This window comes from Helianthus annuus, chromosome 15 (genome assembly GCF_002127325.2).
Source record: "Helianthus annuus cultivar XRQ/B chromosome 15, HanXRQr2.0-SUNRISE, whole genome shotgun sequence".
NCBI lineage: Eukaryota > Viridiplantae > Streptophyta > Magnoliopsida > Asterales > Asteraceae > Helianthus > Helianthus annuus.
Window position 1 is genome coordinate 40,821,877 of NC_035447.2, and position 22,858 is coordinate 40,844,734.

Below are 22,858 nucleotides of genomic sequence, written 5' to 3' on the forward strand. Positions count from 1 at the left end.
AACAAGGATGCAAATATAAATATAAATGTTAATGGCACTACTCTTCAGGCCTTGATTAGCGCAGCAATTAGTGAAGTTGTGGATAAGGTCCTTGAGAACAAAAAGGAACCAAGTGTCACTCACTCAAAGATCCATACCGGAAACGCATACATCAGCTCGTAAGGAGAGCTCCGTTCACTCTTCAGATGAAAAGAGCGAACCTCAGGAGATAGTACTCTATGATAAGCCCCGTTCAACTGAGGGCGGGTGCACCTACAAATATTTCGTCTCATGCAAACCCAGAGATTTCAATGGCGAAAAAGGAGCAATTGATGCTATGGAATGGCTTGAGGAAATGGAAACGGTTGTGGACATCAGCGATTGTGCTGATAAAGACGTAGTAAAATTTGTTTCACAATCTTTTAAAGGAGAGGCTCTTGTATGGTGGAAGGCCATGATGCAGTCCACGGGGAAAATTCCCCTATACCTTATGGGATGGTCCAAGTTTGCGGACCTTGTCAAAGAGAACTACTGTCCACAGCACGAAGTGGAAAAAGGTGGAGTCAGATTTTCTGAATCTCACAATGAAAAACCTAAATTGTCAGCAATATGTTACCGACTTCAACTCCCTATCTAGACTAGTACCCTATTTAATCACCCCGGAACCAAAACGCATTGCGCGTTTCATCGGTGGTTTGGCACCAGAAATAAAAGGGGATGTTAAGGCTTCAAGGCCAACCAACTACAGATCAGCTGTAGATCTATCCTTGTCTCTCACTCTAGATGTAGTGAGACAAAAGTCGTTCATGAATGAAACTAATGACAAAAGATAAATGGAGGAGGATAACTCTCAGAATCCTAAGAAGAGCAAATCCAAGCTCAATAATAACCAACAGGATTCCAACAAAAAGCCTACATGCAAAACCTGTAAAAGAAGACATTGGGGGCAGTGTCGATTAAGCCAAAAGATAAAGCAATGTGGCATCTGTAAAAGAACTGGCCACCAGTCCCACGAATGTAGGGACATGAAGGATGCAAACTGTTTCAGCTGTGGTGAAAAGGGGCACATCAATACTAATTGCCCTAAGGCTGCCAAGAAAGGAGCAGCTAGGTCGGGAAAGGATAAGAAAGGAACCGCCTAGACTACCGGTTGAATACCTGAGACAGTGCACATCGATAATAGCAATAGGTACGTCCTATACCATTTAGCATTGATAATGACTGCCAAGTATTTTTGCATTGATGCAAGGGATAATAAATCTTTAGCAAACCATAAGCTTAGCAAACTCTGGATTACATTCATAAGGACTTCATATATTAAATATGAGGTATAAGTTACCAATGGAATCTTTAATGACCTCTCTCCCATCCTCGGAGATAATCCTTTCATAAGAATTTGGAGTACTCTCCCTCGGAAAGAGTACGACAATATATATTATTTAATTTATTTTATTATTTTTTTCTCATTGTTTTCTATCGTCTGCGAATGCCAAACTATGTTTGATAAGAGTACCATATGAGGATTTGCGTATCCTAGTGTGTCCCATAGATTACTTCCATGCCTGATCAGTATGGAGGTTTAATGCATGGGATCCTCGAAGATATCCCAAAGGTCATATTGTACTAAAGTCGACTAAGTGGTATTCAAAGAAGATATCCAAAATAAAAATGTCCTTATAAGTATTTCTACTTAGGGCATCTTTGCAATGGTAAAGGGAATGTGTCATTTATCTGACACCGACAGCGACAGATGAGCCAAAGCCTGAGAGTACGGAAATCTCTGACATCTTATGTATCCTAATTAGCTTCTTTATAAGAATTACCATGTTCACCTCTTGAGAGGCAAATAGAGTTAAGATTTATATCCCATTTCGGGTTATTCTATTATGAAACCTTCAAGGTAGCTAGTACCATCATTGGAAGAATCGAAACCCCAATTAAGTAAGTTTTAAAATAAAGGATTCATATAGCCTAACTCAATATCCTGAAGGAATCGGTATTGATAATTAAGAAAGACGGTTCATTTTGCTTATGCATGAAATACCGCAACCCAAAATAGGCAACAATTAAGAATTTCCATCAGCTACCCAGGATCGTCGATTGTTCGACTAACTGTGAGAATTAACTATCCCCTAAGATTAGTTTAAGCGGTGATTGGAATAACCATCTCACCTTAAGATCAACTTTTCTATAATAGTTGTTATATAAGTATCAAGGTTGCTCCTTTGGGAGACCTTGTATAGATAAGACGTTAAACATCTATTGCTAGAACAGAAAATTGGTAAGTCCAATTATCAGGATCTAAAAGTTGCCTTGGAAACAACGAATAAGACCGAGCAAATCCATAACCATCTATAAGTTGCCAGTATTCGGCAGAGAATCAAGGATTCATGGAAATAGCAAACCTCCTAAGTTCTTGTTAAGAAATAAGGTTCAACAAAAGATATCACCCTGGAAAGGTGTGCCAATCTGTTAATTGTCAGGCTAGTAAGCTCTGAATATATGAAACCATTCGAAGTAAACGAATATATCAAGGTCAAATGACTTATGAGCTAAAACCTATTTAAGGAGCTTGGTGGAGCTCGCGATGGATTGCACCCTAAGGATTAAAGGATATGTTCCGCCAATAAGTCAAGAAGCACTATCACATAACGGTTGGCAGATGGACGGACAGAGTGAGCGTACCATCCAAACATTGGAAGACATGCTTCGAGCATGTGTGATTAATTTAGGTGGCAGTTGGGATAACCGCCTACCCTTGGTAGAATTCTCCTATAAAAATATCTACCATACTAGTATTAGGGCCGCGCCTTTTGAGGCTTATACGGTAGAAAGTGTAGATCGCCCATCTGTTGGGCAGAAGTTGGAGATGTCCAACTATCAGGACCAGAAATCGTCTTTGAGACGACGGACAAGATCGTTCAGATTCGCGATCGTTTGAAAGCTGCCACGGATAGGCAGAAAAGTTATGCGGATCCAAAGCACAAAGATATTCACTTCGATGTAAGTGATAAAGTGTTACTTAAGGTATCACCCTGGGAGGGGGTGATGCGATTTGGTAAGAAAGGCAAGCTAAGCCCGAGGTACATAAGACCCTTCGAGATCATCGAACGTGTCAGGGCAGTTGCTTATAAGTTAAACTTGCCTGAAGAACTTAACGCTATTCATAATGCGTTCCACATCTGTAATTTGAAGAAGTGTTTCGCTGACGAATCACTGGTTATACCGCACACAGATATACATAGATGAAAGATTGAAGTTCATGGAAAAAACCATTGTCGATTGAGAATCGACAGGTGAAGAAGCTTCGAAGGAAGCATGTGCCTATAATTAAGGTCAAATGGGATGCCCGTAGAGGTCCCGAATATACGTGGAAGGTGGAATCCACGATGAAGGAAAAATATCCTCATATATTTCAGTAAATCTCGAGGTCGAGATTTCTTTTAAGGGGGTGAGGATGTAACACCTCGAAAAATTTCATCCAATAATGTCTTGACACGTGTCATAAGGTTCCGGTATGTGAAAACAAACTTTAGAGGGACTAAAAGTGACAAACGGTGAAAACTATGGAACGTAAGGGTCCAAAGTGTCAACAATGGATAAATAGACTCTATGATAACCCTACATAATGTTTGTAACCTTAAACGGATGGTTCATGGATCATACGACGCGGAAATTGCACAAAAGTGAGGAATTTCAAACTATAGGGGCCAAAAGTGTCAACATGTTTAATCTATACCTCTGAGTGAACTTTTGGCAGACCCGAAGCTTTGAGAAGCTAAAATATACTCACTAGAATATGTGGTTAAAATTTCGTGAAGTTTCGTCAACGTATGAGAAAGTTATGGCCAAAACCGTACTTGAGGGGTTAAAAGCGTCAACGTCGAATTTCATGGCTTTTCGGTTGGGCGCAAAGTTATCCGAGGACATTTCCATGTTGGTAAATGTCCTAAGGTTCTTAAAAACCAAGTTTGGGGGTTTACGAGTCAAAATAAGAAGCCGAAACATCGCGTGCAAGTTCAGGGACCAAATCTGCCAAGTTTGAAACTTGTTTGACAGCAGCAGGGGTCAGGCGACCCGCCTGGACATGCCCAGGCGGGCCGCGTGGGACTACTAGTAACAGAAATCGCGAAAATGACCATTTTGGGTCCGAATTTGAAGTTGTAAACAGCTGTTATCACCTCTCTTTTGATCCAATGAAAGTCCTTGCATGCCTAGGCTACTGAGAACATGCTACTACCTCTGATTTCATCCATAAAACAGATCAAAAGCTCATTTCTTTGAGCTCATACATTCTGATCAAGAACATCCAACTTGTAAAACTCTCAAGACAACTTCCTGGAGCATTTCTGAACGTCAAGGCAACATCCTAGTGATAACTAAGCATCAATAGGACCTTTGTAAGCTCCTAATTCAGTCTCTAATTCGTTCTTGCATCGATTAATTGCTAAAAGTCAAACTATTATTCTTATGCTTTGACTTTCTGATTAAGCGAGTTTTACTCAGTCATTTCTCAAATTGAAACCACACTTATGTTGGTAATTATGTGGGAAACAAACCCCCAAAAGGGTGTTCTCTGATTCCCACTATATGCATGTTAATTGTCGAGTCAAACTTGTTCTAAAAAAGTCAACAGAAGTTGTTTTTGGCAAAATAAGCTTAAATGGTAATGTAGATGACATGCAATCTGTTTGATCATTGAAAATAACCTATAATGGATACAAGAATGTGTTTTATATTCATCAACTCGACAATCTTTAGTATAAATACGAATCGGAACCGAAAGTCTTGTAAAACGACTATTTCGTAGACTATCGATTCGGATCCGTACATGCATGTTTGAGATCTGTATTGGGGAGTATTTTTGACCATTTTTATTTTGGTAAAACTTTCTGGAAATTTTGTTGCTTGAGTCTATACTTAGCCGATTCATTTGCATGTTTCCGATTATGCTTAAAAGTTGACTATTTTGCCCTTTTTGATATAAAACGTGATTTTTGGAAAAGTGAAAGAGTAGAAATCTTTATTTCTAATATATAAACTTGCACCGAAAATTTCGGATCAGTTGGTGGTCCAGATTTTGAGTTATGACCATTAGCGTAAAACTATGTCCTTAAGTTACATAAACGGCCCTTTTCGCGTATAACCTATTTCTGGCCACGTTTTGATACAAAACTTTTTACCCACTGATGTTATATAATATTTTGGGATTTTTGATGATTTTTATTTAATTTTTGGCTGATCGTATCTTAGATCGCTAAGTTATTTCGGTATATGTCGGTTTTGACCGTTTAAGCCATAAAATGAGTTTTACACATCCTTTTGACCCGAAACCTTTTTCTACTGATTTTATATGTTAAATAAATTATTTTAAGTATTCTGGAAATATAAAAATCTCAGCTCTCCTTTGAAAACCCGGAAACGCCTTTAAATCGCATTTTTAGCGTTTTTAACGCATAGTAAGCGTTATGCTTATTTTTAACATATAAGACTTTTACCTACTGATGTAATTAGTATATTTTCATATAAAAACAGTAAGTATAAGTATATGAACTCAGATTTCCAGTTTTGGCATTTTCAGCCCTTGTGAAATTACTAAATTACCCCTACGGTGCATAGTTTGATTTTAAATGTTAAGTTTGGTATATGGGTCATACCCTACTGTTATAATATATTAAATGAAGTATATTTTCTGTATGAACCAGACCCGCAACTCAGATTTCTAATTTGACTCTTTTACAATCTTTTAAATGACCAAAATGCCCTCCTAAGGCATAAATTGAGTTTAAAATTATTCCGGGCAGTATAGAACATAACTTACTGATATTATATCATATTAAAGCATATTATCTCAGGGAACTTGCATTTGACTCGTTTGGCTACCCGTAACGCCCTTTTTGCGTTCGGTTCGGTTTACGTAACTAGTTTGCGTAAATTGACCGAAACGGGTCAAACGTTATCATTTTGTCTCAAAATCCAGAATGTATTTAGTATACCCATATTATACAAGTATTCAAGCTTGTCGGGTCTAAATCACGTTCTATCCGGTCTTCGCTTAATCGTGCGCTTGAACCGTATAATTCCTTAAAACTAACCGGTCTAAGCTTAAACTTAATTAAAGACCCGTTAGTATTCTAATTGGTTATTTATACCATCGTTCCAGACTAGAGCCTTCCGGTAAATTGTACCTACGCTTACTTAAGTGAATACGGCTGAGTTATTATAACTCTTGCTATTTAAGACAGGAGCTAGCTCAGGTAAATACTCTTAACTTATTTTCCCTATTACGGGCTTGGGATACGGTAATATAAATACCGCATGGTCAGGTATGGGATTCGAAGACCAATGTGTCGGGAAATTCAAATAACCTGTTTTAATTCGTATTGCTTGACTGAAACATTGGGGGTTAATGCGACCGTGTCCTGGATATCCTTGACTCATTAATTGCAATGGCCACGACCTAAGCACGGGGTGTAGGCATACACCTGACAGATGCTTTATGCTTATTATTTGATTATACCCAATATGGGATTCCCAATAGGGGAATAGTGGTGTGTCGGTTAATCTTGAACCGGCATAGGACCGGGCCCCGTATGTAGAGCAAGTTATGTAAAACTGATAACATGAGATATAGTTTGTCCCAAGTATAAAAGATTAATCTTGCCTTGTGCATCTTAATCAAGTGTCAAAATAGTTTTGTGCCGTGTGCGCCTAAACCAATTTTCATAAACTCTTTCAAATGAGTCAGTTGAGTGTATTTACCAGTGAAAACTGACGTATTTTCCAAAGTCTAAGTGACAGGTACAAGTACGTAATAGGCTGGAAGCTGCTCAGGGCGTTAATAAGGAATCTTGCAAATTCTAGGCGTCTAAAGTCTGTTGAACAAATTCTAAGTTTTAAGATCCGCCTGTGGATCCTCTACTTTCCGTTGTAATACTTGATATTACTTTATATTCGGATTGTAAAATATTATCTTTTGCTTCCGCTGTGCATTTATAAATTGTGTTGTTTGACTATGATGTTAACAACTACGTCACGATATTCCCCACCGGGCCCACCGGTGACACGTGGAAATTCGGGGTGTGACAGGAGTCTATTGTTCAAGAGGGTGTATCGAAAGAAACAGATGGTTTGCAAAATGAGCCTATTGTAGAAGAGGTTTTAGTGGAAGAAAGGAGTGGTTTTGATAAGCAGTGTGCAGATGAAGATGACAGTCAAGACAGTGACTATAAAGCTGACTTAAATGGGACAGAAGAGTCAAGTTCGGATGAAGATGAAGGTTTTCTTGATGATAGTAATGAAGATGAGGTTCATGATGAAATAGCTTTCTCAGATTCGGACAGAGAAGATGCTGAATGGAGACAGTCACAAGATGCCATTAAACGAGCTAATAAGGATGAAGTTGAAGCTAAAAAGAAGTTAGTTGAACAGTGTACTAAACCTTATGAAAAAGAAGGTAAGTTGATTGAGTCTAATGATGCAGGGTGTGCACATGTAGAGGGTTACAGTAGTTACGAGGAATCTGATGGTGATGTTGCTACTCCTGGTGAGAGTGAGGATGATAATATAAAAGGTAAGAAGTACAAAGAAACTGCTCCAAGTGTAAATGAACACACCAACTGGAAAAAGTTTACATGGAAAGTTGGAATAAGGTTTGCATCAAGGGATCGTTTTAAGCAGGCAGTGAGAAGGTATGCTGTGACTAACGACAGGAATCTGACCAATTGGTTCAACAGGTGCTATTTGAACACTCACACAAAATGTGATGTTATAGTAAACAACATGGCTGAAACTTTTAATGGCTTTATCATCAATGCAAGGTCCAAACACAGTATACACATGTTAGAGGACATAAGGATTCAGGTCATGAGTAGGCTGGTTACTAAAAGAACAGAAATGAGTGCCAGGGATGTTGTTATATGCCCTAAAATCCAAGAAAAGCTTGATTTTTCAAAACAGGCTGCGTACAGATGTGAGGTGTATCCCTCATCATACCATGTGTTTCAAGTCAGGGATTTTGATGATGTTTCAGTTGATCTAGATAATAGAACATGCACATGTAGGAAATGGGATTTGAGGGGGTATCCATGTAAACATGTTTATGCAGTAGCTGGGTTTTTGCATAAAAATGCAGAAGAGTATGTTGATGTGTGTTACCACAAAGACACATACATGAAGGCTTATGAATTCTCAATCCCTCCAATACCTAGTGAAAGGTATTGGCCCAAGATTCACCACCCTATGGATCCACCATCAATAAGATCTCAACCTGGGAGGCCTAAGAAGAATAGAAAGAGGGATCCTCATGAGGATCCAAAGAGACCAGGGAAACTTACCAAGCATGGGGTGATAATGACCTGTGGTAATTGTGGGGGTAGAGGTCACAACAAGAGAAAATGTACTGAACAGGGAAATCAACAATCTACTGCAGGTGAATTACTTGTTTTAGTGACACTTGTCTGTGTATATTGTAGGCTTTAACTACTTTTGTTTTATATGTTGTAGGGTCTGCTAAAAAGAGACAGAAGGGAACAAAAAAGTCAAGCCAGAAGTCAACTCAGCAATCTGCTCCAATACCTTCACAAGGAACAACTCAGCAATCTACTCCAGTACCTTCACAAGGAACAACTCAACAATCTACCCAGGAGGGAAGCAAAATTTCCAGCCAGAAGTCAGCTAAAAAGTCAACTGTCAAGTCAACTGTCAAGTCAAATGTCAAATGGACAGGGAAGATACAAGGCAGCAATTAAAAAGTCATAGTTTGACATTTTTGTGATAAATGGACATGTTTGACTTTTTTGTGGTCTTTATGACCTTTTTGTGCTGTTGGCTGTTTGGACAACTTTAAGTTATGTAATAACTCTCTAGGATAACTTGTGGTGATGTTATAACTCTTTAGGGTAACTTTTGGTAATGTTATAACTGTTGGTTATGTAATGGTATAAGTCTTGCTTATGGTCTTTATGCATTTTGGTTGATTGGTCATTGTACAATGTAGTTTTGGTCATTACATATTGCAGATTTGGTCACTTGCAGTTTTGACCCATATGCAGCTTGGATAACATACACAGATTTGGTCACTTGCAGTTTTGACCCATATGCAGCTTGGACAACATACACAGATTTGGACACTTGCAGTTTTGACCCATATGCAGCTTGGACAACATACACAGATTTGGACACTTGCTGTTTTGACCCATATGCATTGTGCAGTTTGGACACTTGCAGTTTTGACCCATATGTGCAGACCCATTAGGCATTGTGCAGTTTGGACACTTGCAGTTTTGACCCATATGTGCAGACCCATTAGGCATTGCAGATGTGCAGCTATATGTGCAGACCCATTAGAGGTATGTTTCTTGTTATATCATCACCTTTGACATTTGTTAGTCAAAATACAGTTTGAATATGTTGACTAATCTGGTAATATCAATACATGTGCAGATATTTGCAATCAAGAACTAGGATTTTGCATTAAAATTCATCAAAAGTGTACAATTACAACAAGAACACAGTTCATACTACCTAAACATATACAACACTATGCTAATGCCAATAAACAAGGTTAACACATATTGCTTGTTCCATTTCGACTCTGTTCCAGATATCTTTGCTTTCAACCACATATTCTCTTCTACTAACACCATGTTTTCATATTTCAGGTCTTCTGAACTTGAACTGAACCTGCACTGGGATGCATGTTGGTTGAACATTTTTTCGACATCTTCTTTCCATAAGAAGAACTTGCAGTCTAATCTCTGCAAAAGCCAACAAAACCTCAGTTAATCAATCAATTCAATTCAAGAAAAATACTTGGAGTTAAGGTGGAACATACCGGCCAATGAGAGCATCCATAGAATTGTTGACCTTGCCGCACACTTTTCCGTCCAACAACTCGAACAACTGCTACAACATCATGATGGCAGTAGACATTACCCTCCAAATCAACCTTAAAAAGTTTAGGGTTTCTGGATACTGTGGATGAAGACGTAGAAGAGGAGCTCATTTTGATTCAAGATTAGGGCTTGTTCTTCACAGAAATCGACCGGATCGTATGTTGATGATGGATTTGCTCCAAGGTGCGTCTGATTTGCTCTATGAGTTAGGATTAGGGTTTACAGAATGCGTTTGTTAGGGATTGGGGGTTTTAAAGAAGGTGAATGAGTATACTTGACACGTATGAAATGCCACATCAGATTAAATTGCCACATAGGCTAATTTTAGTAACCTGGTTAGTGAATATTTAACGACGGGGTGCCATGACAATCGATGTGTTAAGTTGGGAGTGGTCTGAGCCAAAGTGAAAGTTGAGAGTGCCATCAGCCAAATGGCCATAGTTGGGGGTGTTTAAATCCATTAACCCTAAAAAAATGAATTTTTTTTGAAAACATTTGGGGTGATTAGCGGTTCCAATAGAGTTTTGTGTAAGGCTTGTTAATTAGGACTTCCAAGATTCAAAGTTTTAGCATCCCCCCACACTTAAATTACACATTGTCCTTAATGTGTCCCAAAAATAAGTTTTTAGGTTGATTGAATGTGTAAAAGGGTGTTAAAAGCAAAATTTTATGTTACTGGCACTCTGGACACGGCCCCGTGGTGACCGGGCACGGCCCCGTGTTCAGGTGCCAGTGACAAAATTTAGTAAAAAGAAACAGAATCCTGGACACGGGGGCGTGTTCAGTGAACACGGCCCGTGTCCAGTTACCAGAACTGGGCGATTGCTGCAGATTGTGCAGCACGGGGCCATGTTGGGCGGACACGGTCCGTGCTGAACTTGCTGTAATGAAGAAATTTTTGTCGGATGGCCCTGTTTTCGTGCATGGGGTGATGTTTCTCGTTTCCCTTGTTATCCTTGACCATCCCGAGTGTGTTTTATTCCTGCAAATTAAACTAAAAATTAATCTAAGCTAAACTAAGGATAGTTCCGCGGAATGCCTCCGTGGTGCGCCACGTTTATAAGGGTCCTTGGCTAGACCCAAAGTGAGGTCATATATTTTCTGAGCGGGATGTTTTGCATCCCATGTTGCATGTCAGAGAGCATCATCCAAACTTGAATCAATGACCTTCATGTAACTGACCGGGTCATCGTCCTCTACTCTCTTCCCAACTCCAAACTTAACTTCCTTATCCCCAAACTTCAAAGTAAGTGTTCCATCATTCATGTCTACCACTACTTGCGCGGTGGCTAGAAATGGCCTCCCTAGTATGAGAGGGACTTCGGTGTCCTCTTCCATATCTAGTATGACAAAGTCGGCCGGGTAGACGAAATTGTCGACTTTGACCAATAGATTTTCAGCGACACCTTGTGGGTATTTGTCGGAAAGTTGTATACTCATCTTGGTAGGGCTCGTTTTTCCTAGGCCGAGTCGTTTGAACATTGATGCAGGCATGAGGTTAATACTAGCCCCAAGGTCGGCTACTGCATTACGAACGGGGGATTCCCCGATTGAGCAAGGAATTGTGAAGCTTCCAGGATCAATCTTCTTTTGTGGGAGTTTGTTGAGTACGGGGGCGGAGCATTCTTCGCCCAAGTTAACTAATTGCAATGATTCAATTTTCGTTTTATGAGTGAGGAAGTCCCTCATGAATTTCGAGTATTTAGGCATTTGAGTTAGGACTTCGATAAAAGGAATATTAACATGCAATTGTTTTAGTAGATTTTCGAATTTTGCGAATTGCTCATTGGTCTTTTGACGACTTAACCTACCGGGGTATGGAACCGGAGGAGCCTTGGTAGGCTCTTGAGTTAGAGGAGAAGCTTTCTCTTGAGGAGTTGTGCTTTCATCAGTTGGCGGCGGTGGAGCTTCTTCGAAACCCACGGTGCGGTTTCTTAACCTTATGAGATGGACTTGTGCTTTTGGGTTTGTTTCGGTATTACTTGGTAACGCGCCTTGTGGTCTCTCGGAGAAATTTTGAGCTAATTGATTTATTTGCTTTTCAATGTTTTGTATACTAGCTTGTTGCTTTCTAAAATTCGATTTTAATTGTTGAAATCGATCCGAGTTTTTCTTTTCTGTGTCGGAGATGAGGCGAGATACAGTATCTTCAAGCCTTTCTTGTCCACCTTGTTGTTGAGGGAAATTTTGTGACTCATTTCTTGGTTGTTGAAAGTTTGTTCGTTGGTTTAGGCTTTATTGGTTACTACTATTGCCGGGTTCTCTCCAACCAAGGTTAGGGTGGTTACGCCATCCTTGCTTGTAGGTACCCGTTGGAGGACCCGACGGCCTAGGTCTATTATCAATGTAGTTTATCGACTCTGGTTGATCATCTGTTTCTTTCATACAACTCCAATTTTCATGTGGCCCACCACAACCTTCACAAGCCATAACCGAGACCGTTTTTGTCATTTCTAACTTTTTGATTTTTGAAGAAAGGGCCTCGATTTGGGCTTGTAAAGAAGTGCTTTCATCAACCTTATGGGCGCCCGGGGCAATAGATTTATTGCCTCGGGGAGTGTGCCACTGAAATTTGGTTTGAGCAATTTCCTCAATTCGATTGTATATTTCATGTGGGCGACTATTACCTAAAAGTCTCCCAGAGCTAGAGTAAAGTGTTTGTCATGTGTGTGGCAACAACCCATTGTAGAAAGTGGATACTTGTTGCCATACCGCAAGACCGTGATGAGGACACTTTCGCAATAGCTCCTTGAACCTTTCCCAAGTTTCATATAAGGATTCCCCATCCTCTTGTGAATATGTATTAATTTCAGTCATTAATTTAGCCGTTTTAGCGGGAGGGAAATACTTATATAGAAATTTTTGGGCTAGTTCATCCCAGGTGTTTACCGAACCAACTGGGAGGGCGTTGAGCCAAGCTTTTGCTCAGTCTTTTAGTGAAAATGGAAACATTTGAAGGCGGATGGCGTCATTTGATGCTCCATTGATCCGAAAGGTATCACATATTTCTAAGAAATTAGTAATATGTAGATGGGGATCCTCGTCCGCAAGCCCGTGGAAGGTTGCGGAGTTTTGAAGCATTTGTATCAAATGTGGCCGAAGTTCGAAGTTGTTAGTTTCAACATTCGGTGCATTGATAGCGGCGCCGAGATTACCCACGTGGGTCGTAGGTAATCCATGAGGGTAAGTTGGTCTGCCATTGGAAGTGGGTCCCCCGAAACCTTCTCTTGGTTTTTAGCTTTAAGTCTTTTTCTGAGAAAGCGTTTGGGTTCTTCTAGAGGTTCTTTTATGTCTCTACTAGAACTGGAGCTCATACACTACGTAGAAGGTTCATATGTGGTGTCCGGTTCCAAGTCCTGCAATAAAAACAGAAAAGAATGTTGGTCAGGAAGTTCACCACGGCCCCATGCTCAGTGAATACGGCCCGTGGTCGGAGATACAACGATTGTTTTCCGGATCCCTGTTACTGGAAAGTTGGACACGGCCCCGTGTTGCACCGACACGGCCCCGTGCTCATCTATCTGTAACTCGGAAAATAAAAACTGCCAGTGACACTGCTGGGCACGGCCCGTGTCCGACCAGGCACGGCCCGTGCTGAGCTCTGCAGAAGCTGAAAAACTAAGAAAATCCTAAATAATAAAAATAAAATAGAAAAAATGATTAGGCCGCTGATTCCTAACTTTCTTAAAATCCTTGTGTCCCCGTCAACGGCGCCAAAAACTCGATGCGTGTCAGTGTGTATATATTTTAGGTGTATATTTTAAGCCCTTTTTACACTTTTTAGCCAAGTTTTAAATTTATAAACACGATATTCACTAACACTAAACACACATATGGGCAAGTGCACCCATCGTGGACGTAGTATAGTGTTGGTTAGATACCGAGGTCGTCCAAGGACACAAGAGCTTTTAGTACCGGTTTATCCTCAACGTCTAATCAAATCAAAATGTTAGAAAAAAGATTTTTAAACTAGAAAAATAAAACTAACTAAAATGCTGAAAATAAAAATAAAAGTAAAAACAGATAGACAAGATGGATCACTTGGATCCGACTCGTGTGTAGTGTAACCTTTGATTATTTTTGCACTTTTGCACTTGTTTAAGAGATTATCTTAGTTATTGTAGTAGGCCCCTCTTTTGAAGGTGACGTTACCCTCAACCCAGTAGTTTGAGTCAGTAAGGATATAATCCTAAAGGGTCGGATTATTGAAAGATAATTAATTAAGTTATTAATGCATAATGTGGTAGGCCCCTCTTTTGAAGGCGACGTTACCCTCGGCTAAGTAGTCTGAGTCAGCAGGGATACAGTCCTAAGTAGTCGGGTTAAAGTTTTAATAGTAGTTTAACTTATGATGGGATCAAAGAGTTTGGACTCCCGCCATCCAATACCGGTTGGGTATTGAAGGAGGTCTTACTAAATTTGATCCAGGTCCTTTGCAGGATCTATACACTGCACAATGGCAAGACTCTTACCAAACCGTTCCCTTAACCCCTGACCAGGTAGCCAACATACCTCCATATAGACCATGGAGATATGAATGGTTAAAATCTTTTATTTTATATAGATAGTAAAATAATGCCAAGGCACCACGGACAAACGATAAGGAAGAATCACCTTCAACATAAGAAACTAGTAATTAAAGTCATTAATACAAAACCAATTAAAAAGTGCAAAAGATTAAAAATAAAAAGTATTACACTAAACACTTGTCTTCACCAAGTGATGTAAGAGACTTAGGCAAACATAGCCTTTGATTGTCAAGAACTCTTACGATCAATCTTGGATCCCGAGACGACTCACACACTCTATGATGGATAATGGATGATGGTGGTGGATGATGGTGTTGTGATGGTGGTGGGTGGTGGGTGAAGTGTGAGAGAGGTGGTGTGCCAAGGGATGAGTTGCAAGAGCTCCAAGCACTCCTATTTATAGGCTGAAGAGAAGCCTGGGCATGGCCCCGTGTCCATCCGAGTCTCTCTCTTCATTAATTGCAATTCACAATTTCAATAAATACGTCTGCAACAGTTGACCATGCCCCCGTGTCCACTGAGCACGGCCCCGTGGTGGGCAGTAGAAGCTTCCATCACTTTGTCTTTTCTGCTGACACTTGGGCAAGCCCCCGTGCTCACTGAGCACGGGGCGTGTTCAGTCTTCTGTCTTCTTGTTTTGCTTTGGGAAGATGCTATCGGGGGGTCGGGCATGCCACGTTTGTTCCTTTTCTTGTATTTATGTTAGATTTAGCTGTCTTTTTACTTCTTTTGTTCATTTGAGCTCATTTAATCCTGAAAATACAAAAGGAAGACAAAAGCACACTTTTTCCAACATTAGTACTAAAAAAGGGTTAGTTTTATGCCACAATTGATGTAATTTATATGTTGCATTTTGTGCACATCAGTAGTATAAGCCACATTATCATCACCAATCTGCTTCAAGTGCCAAAACTCTTCTTCAAGCTTCAATTGTTCATGGGGAGGGCAGAACTCAAACATCATTAGTTCACGCACCTCAGTCCATGGAAGAGCATAGGCCTCCTCTTTCGAACGTATGTTTCTCTCATTTGACCACCACTCCAACGCTCTACTTTGAAACATTCCAGTCGCACTCCTAGTCTTTAGCTGATCCGAGCACTCACTGTTAATGAAGGTAACTTCGATGTTGTCGAACCACTCAAGCATAGCAGTCACCCCATCACTGCCCGTGAAAGGCTTAGGATTGCAAGAGATGAAATGTTTGTAGCTGAACTTAGTAGGCTTTTGCTTCTCGGCCTTTGAGTCCACAAAGGATGGAGGAGTGTTTGATCCTTGGATCTCAGAGACGATCTTTGGCACGACTCGAGTGATCTGGTCGGCCATGAAGGACATCATCTTTTTCTGAGACTTCTCCCTAGATCTCTTGAGAGTGTCGGATAGCTTTCGAGAAGACATCTAAAAGATCCAACAAGAGGATCGTATAAGTCTAGATTCACCAAGTCTCACAATATAGATTCACACACAATAGTCTAAAGACTCAACAAGATTCACAAGATTCGCATGGATACTGCAAACCCACGACCTTCGCATGGCACGTTGTACGAAGTTTGGCAACATTTCGGAAACGCTTATATATAGGAAGTACCAACGGCGTATCCATCACGCTTCGGGCACATCGCTTTCGCCCCGTACTTGGTGTCATGTTACATGTCGCAATTGCCAATCATAATAATATACCCACCATTATCTTACACACATAGATTGACCCGATAGACTTCAATAGATCCAACACCACAAAACTACGACTCTCGCATGGCACGTTGTATGAATTTTGGTAACATGTCAGAAACGCTTATATATAGGAAATACCAGCGGCGTATCCACCACGCTTCGGGCACATCGCTTCTGCCTCGTACTCAATGTCATGTTACGTGTCGCAAAACACACTCGTCATTATCATCATAAGTTCACATAGATTTCCATAGATTCAGTAGACTTAATAGATTCAATAGGTTCAATAGATTCCCATAGGTTCAATAGATTCCCATAGGTTCAATAGATTCAATAGTTTTACATAGATTAGTGTTAACGTCAACGCAATCCCACATGGCACGTGTTACGAAAGGTCAGCAACATGATGGAAGCAATTATATATAGGAAGTACCAGCGGCGTATCCACCATGCTTCAATCATGCCATGTCTCCCTCATCGTCGGTGTCAGGCTTTGCTAACCACAACATTAGATTAACCAAATAGATTTAACAACATAGATTACCCAATAGATGCGTATAGATTAGAGTTAACAACCTCATCATAGTCCAAAACAACAAAATCCCACATGGCACGTGCTACGAAAGTCTGGCAACATGACGGAAGCACTTATATAAGAAGTACCAGCAGCGTATCCACCATGCTTCAATCATGCCACGTCCCTCTCGTCATCGGTATCATGCTTCGTTAACCACAACATTAGATTTCACCAATTATATTTTCACAACTTCAAACCGAGTCTACAAATCTATGAACTTCACTTAGCGCATGATACGAAGGTTCGGTAGCATGCCAGAAACGCTTATATATAGGAAGTACCAGCGGCGTATCCACCACGCTTCGGACATGCCATTTCCGCCTCGTCTTCGGTGCTAGGCTACGTTTCATATTTTGTTACTCAAATCAACACATGCATAGATAACGCATAGATTTCTCATAGTTTACACGAGTAGTTTCCATAGCTTAGATTTCAACAGCCTCATCACCGGTCTGCAAACACTAAGTTTCGCATGGCACTTTGTACAAAAGTTGGTAACATGCGGGAAACACTTATATATAGGAAGTACCAGCGACGTATCCACCATGTTTCAGACACGTCACTTCTGTCTCGTATTCCAGGCCATGTTTCATAAACACAACAACACATAGATTCATCAGATAGATTCATATAGCATCATGATTCCCACATAGATTTAATAAAGCTTCATAAATTTAGTTTGATCCTGAGATTAGATTTAATGTTTTAGATTGCGGACATACGCGTGATTCATGTAAAAAGCCTCAAAATGAACAAAGTACCAAGATAAACGAAGAGTTAAGTTTAAAACCACACGTAAAATCGAGTCAACATAAAAAGATAGGCTCATAAAACATAGGATTGTCCCGAGTAGAGGAACGGTGACTAACCTCGAACCCCTTTTCGAATTAAGGCAACGTGTCTTGACTTACTTAGACAAATATGTCATCGATGTTAGGCCCACGACATTCGTCCTTTTGGTCATTTCACGTTCCTAATTGGATGGAAGTTTCGAGACTTTGGCGAGACATAAAATATCAAAGAATGGGACTAGTTATCAAGGTCTGAGTTTCACCTCTAACTTGACAACATCGTACCCTAATAGCGTTGGTACTTATCCATAGACAAGACCTACTAGAATAATATGGAGATTTCCCATCAAGATATGGATGTCACTCCTGACTTGAGGGAAAATCTCGTGCAAAATACAAACACTGATTAACAGCGTTTTCAAAGTATCAAGTGTATATTGTATCAGCCTTAGGAAAGGCATGTAAGTTTAACAGAGAAACTGTGCTGCTAGGAAGCAGATACGGTAGAATGCATAAGTCTTAAACAACATATAAGAGTCAAGATTCCTAGAACTATAGACTAGGGCAAGTATCCCTACTTATCCTAATTCCCTATAGTTATGGCTCTGATACCAATTTGTCACACCCTGACCGATGGCGGAAACATCGGGGTGCGAGCACTAAGCGTTCAGATTGCTCATGAGATTCCATAACACTAAAAGATCCATAATAGTTTAAATTGATTCAACATTGTCTAAAACGAACAACCAACTCATCAAGTATCAAATTACATAAAATATCAAATGTTATTCATAGTTTAATTAACTACGTGGGTTTCTAAGCATCACCCTAGCTTTATTGACTTGTTTTCGTAGCATCCTATCAACCTGCAACATGTATTAAAATAGAGTCAGTACAAAAATGTACCGGAGAGTATACAAGTTTGAGTATATAGAATAATAGATTAAAAACAACTCATATCCACAATGTAAGTATTAAAATAGTTTTAGCCGTGCTAGTGTCGCAGTCCAACCAGTGATAGCCCAAGTATCTCGATGCTTTAGTGTTTACCCAAGACTCAAGGTAAACAATACCTCCGAGAATAATGGGGAGATGCATCTCCTATAGCGCTACTATTGTTAAGGCGGAACTACACACTCTGGATTAAACGTCACATAGCACAAAGAGTCAAGAATCAAGAATCACAAGTTTCACGTACACATAGGATAGAGTTTAGATTCAAAAGTATCAAGTTTCATGGTTTATAGAATACATGTTACATCCCAAAGTTTAAAGCAAAAAGGGATCGAGTATACTCACAGTGATTGCTTAACAGTTAAGACCGTTATTGGATCAAAGGGAGCTCTTTTAGAATTATCCTGATTAGATTACAATAGATAAGAGTCGGACAGAATAACGAGATAGCACAAAGTGTCGGATTAGTCACTGGATCGGATGGTTGTCCGATCGGATGGGGTTGCCAGTCGATTGAGGTGACAATGTGTGAGGGAACGGATGGCTGTCCGATCAGATGGCTGTTCGATCAGATGGCTGTCCGATCGGAGGGCTATCTGATCGGATTGCCACTCGGTTCAAGTGTAGTTGTTGTTAGGTGCTTAGTTGCTTTGATCGGATGGCTGTTCGATCGGATGGCTATCCGATCGGATTGCCATTCGATCAAAGGTTCCAAGGTTTCAAGTTTCTGAAAAAGTTTCTAAGGTTGTGAGACCAATGTCACCTGATCGAGTGGTCCTTGTCTCGTTTATAGTTTTGTAAAGTTTTTAAGTTTCTGGTTTAACGATGACGGCATGATACGTATTGAGACAATGGTTAACTCATCAATATACAGCCGTTCTGATCAGATGGGAATCACCCATGTCCGACCAGTCGTCTGTTCATAATGAGTCTATGTCAGAATCCGTATTCTGGCCATCTTTTCCGGCAATAACCCATTTCTAAACCAACTTCAGACTATTCATCCAGTCTACAGTCCATTTGGACCCCGATTCCACCGTTTCAAGTGAAAGATTGAAGAAAAGATGAAGATAACTTAGGTTTTATTATGAAAAATCCTAGGTCTAGCTTAGACTTGGTGAAAACACATGGAATTCCTCAGATCTGAGCTAGATCTTACTAGGAATGACATCATATGGTAGTTTGTACAACCACCATGATGACATCATCCTCAAGAACCCCGATCTAAGAGATTTCACCGTGAAAAGTGTAATTTCAAAGGAGAATCACATAGAGAATGAAGTGTAGATCAAGAAAGTACAAGAATCTAGTGTAAAACGTACAGGAATCGTCGAGAAATTGAAGAAATGTGGTGTGCGTGCGTCTGAGTCGAGTGAGGCTGTCACATCAGTGAAGGACTGATGTGACAAGCCTATTTATAGTGTGGGAGAGAGACTAGGGCGGTGTGCAGCGGATCGGATGGCGGGTCGATCGAGTGGCCATCCGATCGGTTGGCTATCCGATCGGATGGCTATCCGATCAGATGGTCATCCGATCGGATTGCCACTTGGTCAATCCTATCCTTTCCGCGTTTCCGTCTTTGATTCGTTTGCGAGTTAGATTAAGCGTTGTGTTGCGTATAGTTTGGTAAAAGTATCACATAGCTAGATTACATCATAATACAAAAGTTTCCAATTTTAATATGTGACAACTGTCACTTTTCCGTACATTCCGTACACTAATTGAACAGTAATCTGTGCTTAAATAATTGTGCATGATCTAGTTTACAAGACAAATGAATTTTTGATTACTGTTATATACATACAATGGCATTTCATATTCGTTGCTACATGCAACACGATATAGTGCTAATAATGCACAGAACAGAATTGGCACCATTATTAGACAAACAAAAAAAATACTGACGATGTTTAGTACATAGACAGACAATATTTTGAGGCCCAGTATGAGCTAGAGACCAAGTGATACACTAGTATAGTGTGTAGGGAAGTAAGGACCACAAAACTGCTTTTCTAGGTGATAGATAAAGTGCCAGAAAGTGCCTAAAACACACTAAAAGTGCAGAATTCTGCAGAAAATAACCAAAATTCAGCTATTTTCAGCATTTAAGTATCTAATTATAATGCAGAAAAATGGTTTAATGGTCCAAAATACTTTCCTAAGTGTCGGGAACCGAAACTGTCATAAAAGACTACATAAAGCACACTAAACAGCGATACTTAGCACTGTAACGAACAGTAACGAACCGAACAACCGGACACTACCCGAAACATCAAATTTTTACTAGAAGCATTGTTTTAGTGTTACAAGGCTAGTTATGGTCACCGAACATCATAATACATCCTATAAACATATAACACATGTAACCATAACTAGTATACTTGAAATCTAACTAAAACACTTAACTTACCATTAAATGTTACACTTTACCCCCCCCCCCCCCCCTTGACAACGGTTAGGGGACATGGGTCCCACCCTTGATTTCTTTGTTATATTTTATAAGATTTTGTTGTGGAATATGCCAACAAATATGCTATATGCCATTTAGATGTTGGAAAATTTTTTATAAAAACCACTAGATTAATATACTTCTCATTCATCATCTTCCACCCACAAAACAACTTCTCTCCTTCCCCCATAACTCACGGCCCAAGCTTCCCCATTCATGTCATCCATTTTTCAATCTAATCAATGCATTCCAAGGAGATCCTAAGGTGCAAGAAGCATAGCAAAGAAGCTTGGAAGCATTGAAACTGGAAGGACCTTCTCTATTTGCTTTTATCCACCTCTTTTCCTCTCTTGATCATCCCTAGCCTTGAACTAGTTGTAAGAACACTAATCTCTTCATTCTACATCTTATTTAAGTGGTTAAAAGAAGATACACGAGGTTAATCTTGAAGAACACTAAGAATCAAGGGAATGAAATATGAACATAAGCTTAAATCTTAAAGAAATCTTGATGTTTGTGTGTTGTTATACTTGTTGATTGTTGTTTACTTATGTAAATGATGTAGATCATCATATGATCTTGCTAGATCATGATTAAAAACATAATCTAGCAAGGTGAGAGGATGAAAGTGTTAAAGATCCATGGATCATCCTTACATAAATCGTGAACTTGAAAGACTATATTGTTTTCTTGTAAAATAGTGATTAAAGTGAGTTGTAAGTCTTGTAAATCTAAGATTTCAAGAATGATTTTTCAAGAAACCAAGTTAAAAATACAAGTTTTTCTTAATCTTGGTTCTTAAATAAATAACCCTCATTTTTGGTGGTTAATAAAGTGTAGAAGCACATATGTGACAAGAAAAATTCAAGAAGAAATATTTTTAGAAAATCACTTTACAAGTTGTGAAGATCTAAATTCTTCAAGAATGATATTTTTAAATAAATAACCACACTTTAAAGGGTAACTAAGCTTACTATATACACTAGTAAGTTACTACAAATTTTTACAAGGTTTCAAGTTCATGACATAGTGTAAATTTCGTATTTTTGACATATGGTAAGTGTTGAATGATTTGTTGATGATTGGTGATGATTTTACAAAAAGAAAATGATATGCTTGAAAGCATGGAAACCTCCATTTACAAAGGAAACTATGGCAAAATTTTCTAAAAATACCAACACTTAGAAAATATTTTCTAAACAAGTGTTTACAAGTGTATTTTTAACAATGACTTTCCATATAAACTTTGCCATAGACTTTTGTAACAAAAATACAAGCATTGGAGGTTGGTTTTTACAAATAAAAATGGGTAAAAACGTATTTAGAATATATATTCACATTAAAGACATTGTGTGTGAATATGTGAAATAGTTGTATTATTTTAGGGAAAATAATATAACTTACAAATACCAAGAACTTACAAATCCAAAATAATACCAAAAACCTCATGGAGTAAATATATAAGTTACCCACTTGACATTGCGAAACCGAACGCTAAAACTAACTTATGAAATATTCCGGAAAACACCGTTACAACATATTTTTGGTAAACATTATTTTGGAAACGAAAGAAGTGAAAATATGATTTTCGTTATTATTACAAAGTATATCATATTTTCGACAAAGAGGAAATAAATTACTTTTGGAAGTAAAAATATTTTTTCTTAGAATATTTAGAAGGTATATGATTTTTGAAGAAAAATATATATTTTCTTGACGATACATTATTTTTGGACAAAACAAGTCTACGTATATTTTCTAAGTGAAAATGTATTATTTTGGAAACTTCAAATACAAGAATACAAGAATACGAGAATACATGTATGAAATACTCCCATCCTTGGGAAGGTAACGCGAAAACAAATACTTGAAAAGTATTATAACTCTGTATGATGTAAAGACACAAAGTAAACGTAACTCAAAACATGAATACTAAGGCAAGGCACGGCCCGCTCGTCTAATAGACCCTAGCACATTGTAGATAGTCGTGTTCGCAGACGAGATTTGAGTTA

At 39.2% G+C, this 22,858-nt stretch overlaps 1 non-coding gene across 1 annotated transcript; it reads left to right on the forward strand.

Moving 5' to 3' along the window:
- Window positions 1-12,591: 12,591 nt before the first annotated feature.
- Window positions 12,592-12,698, forward strand: LOC118487685. Its single transcript, XR_004882628.1, has one exon. It is a non-coding gene; the product is annotated as a small nucleolar RNA R71 (small nucleolar RNA).
- The last annotated feature ends 10,160 nt before the right edge of the window (window positions 12,699-22,858 follow it).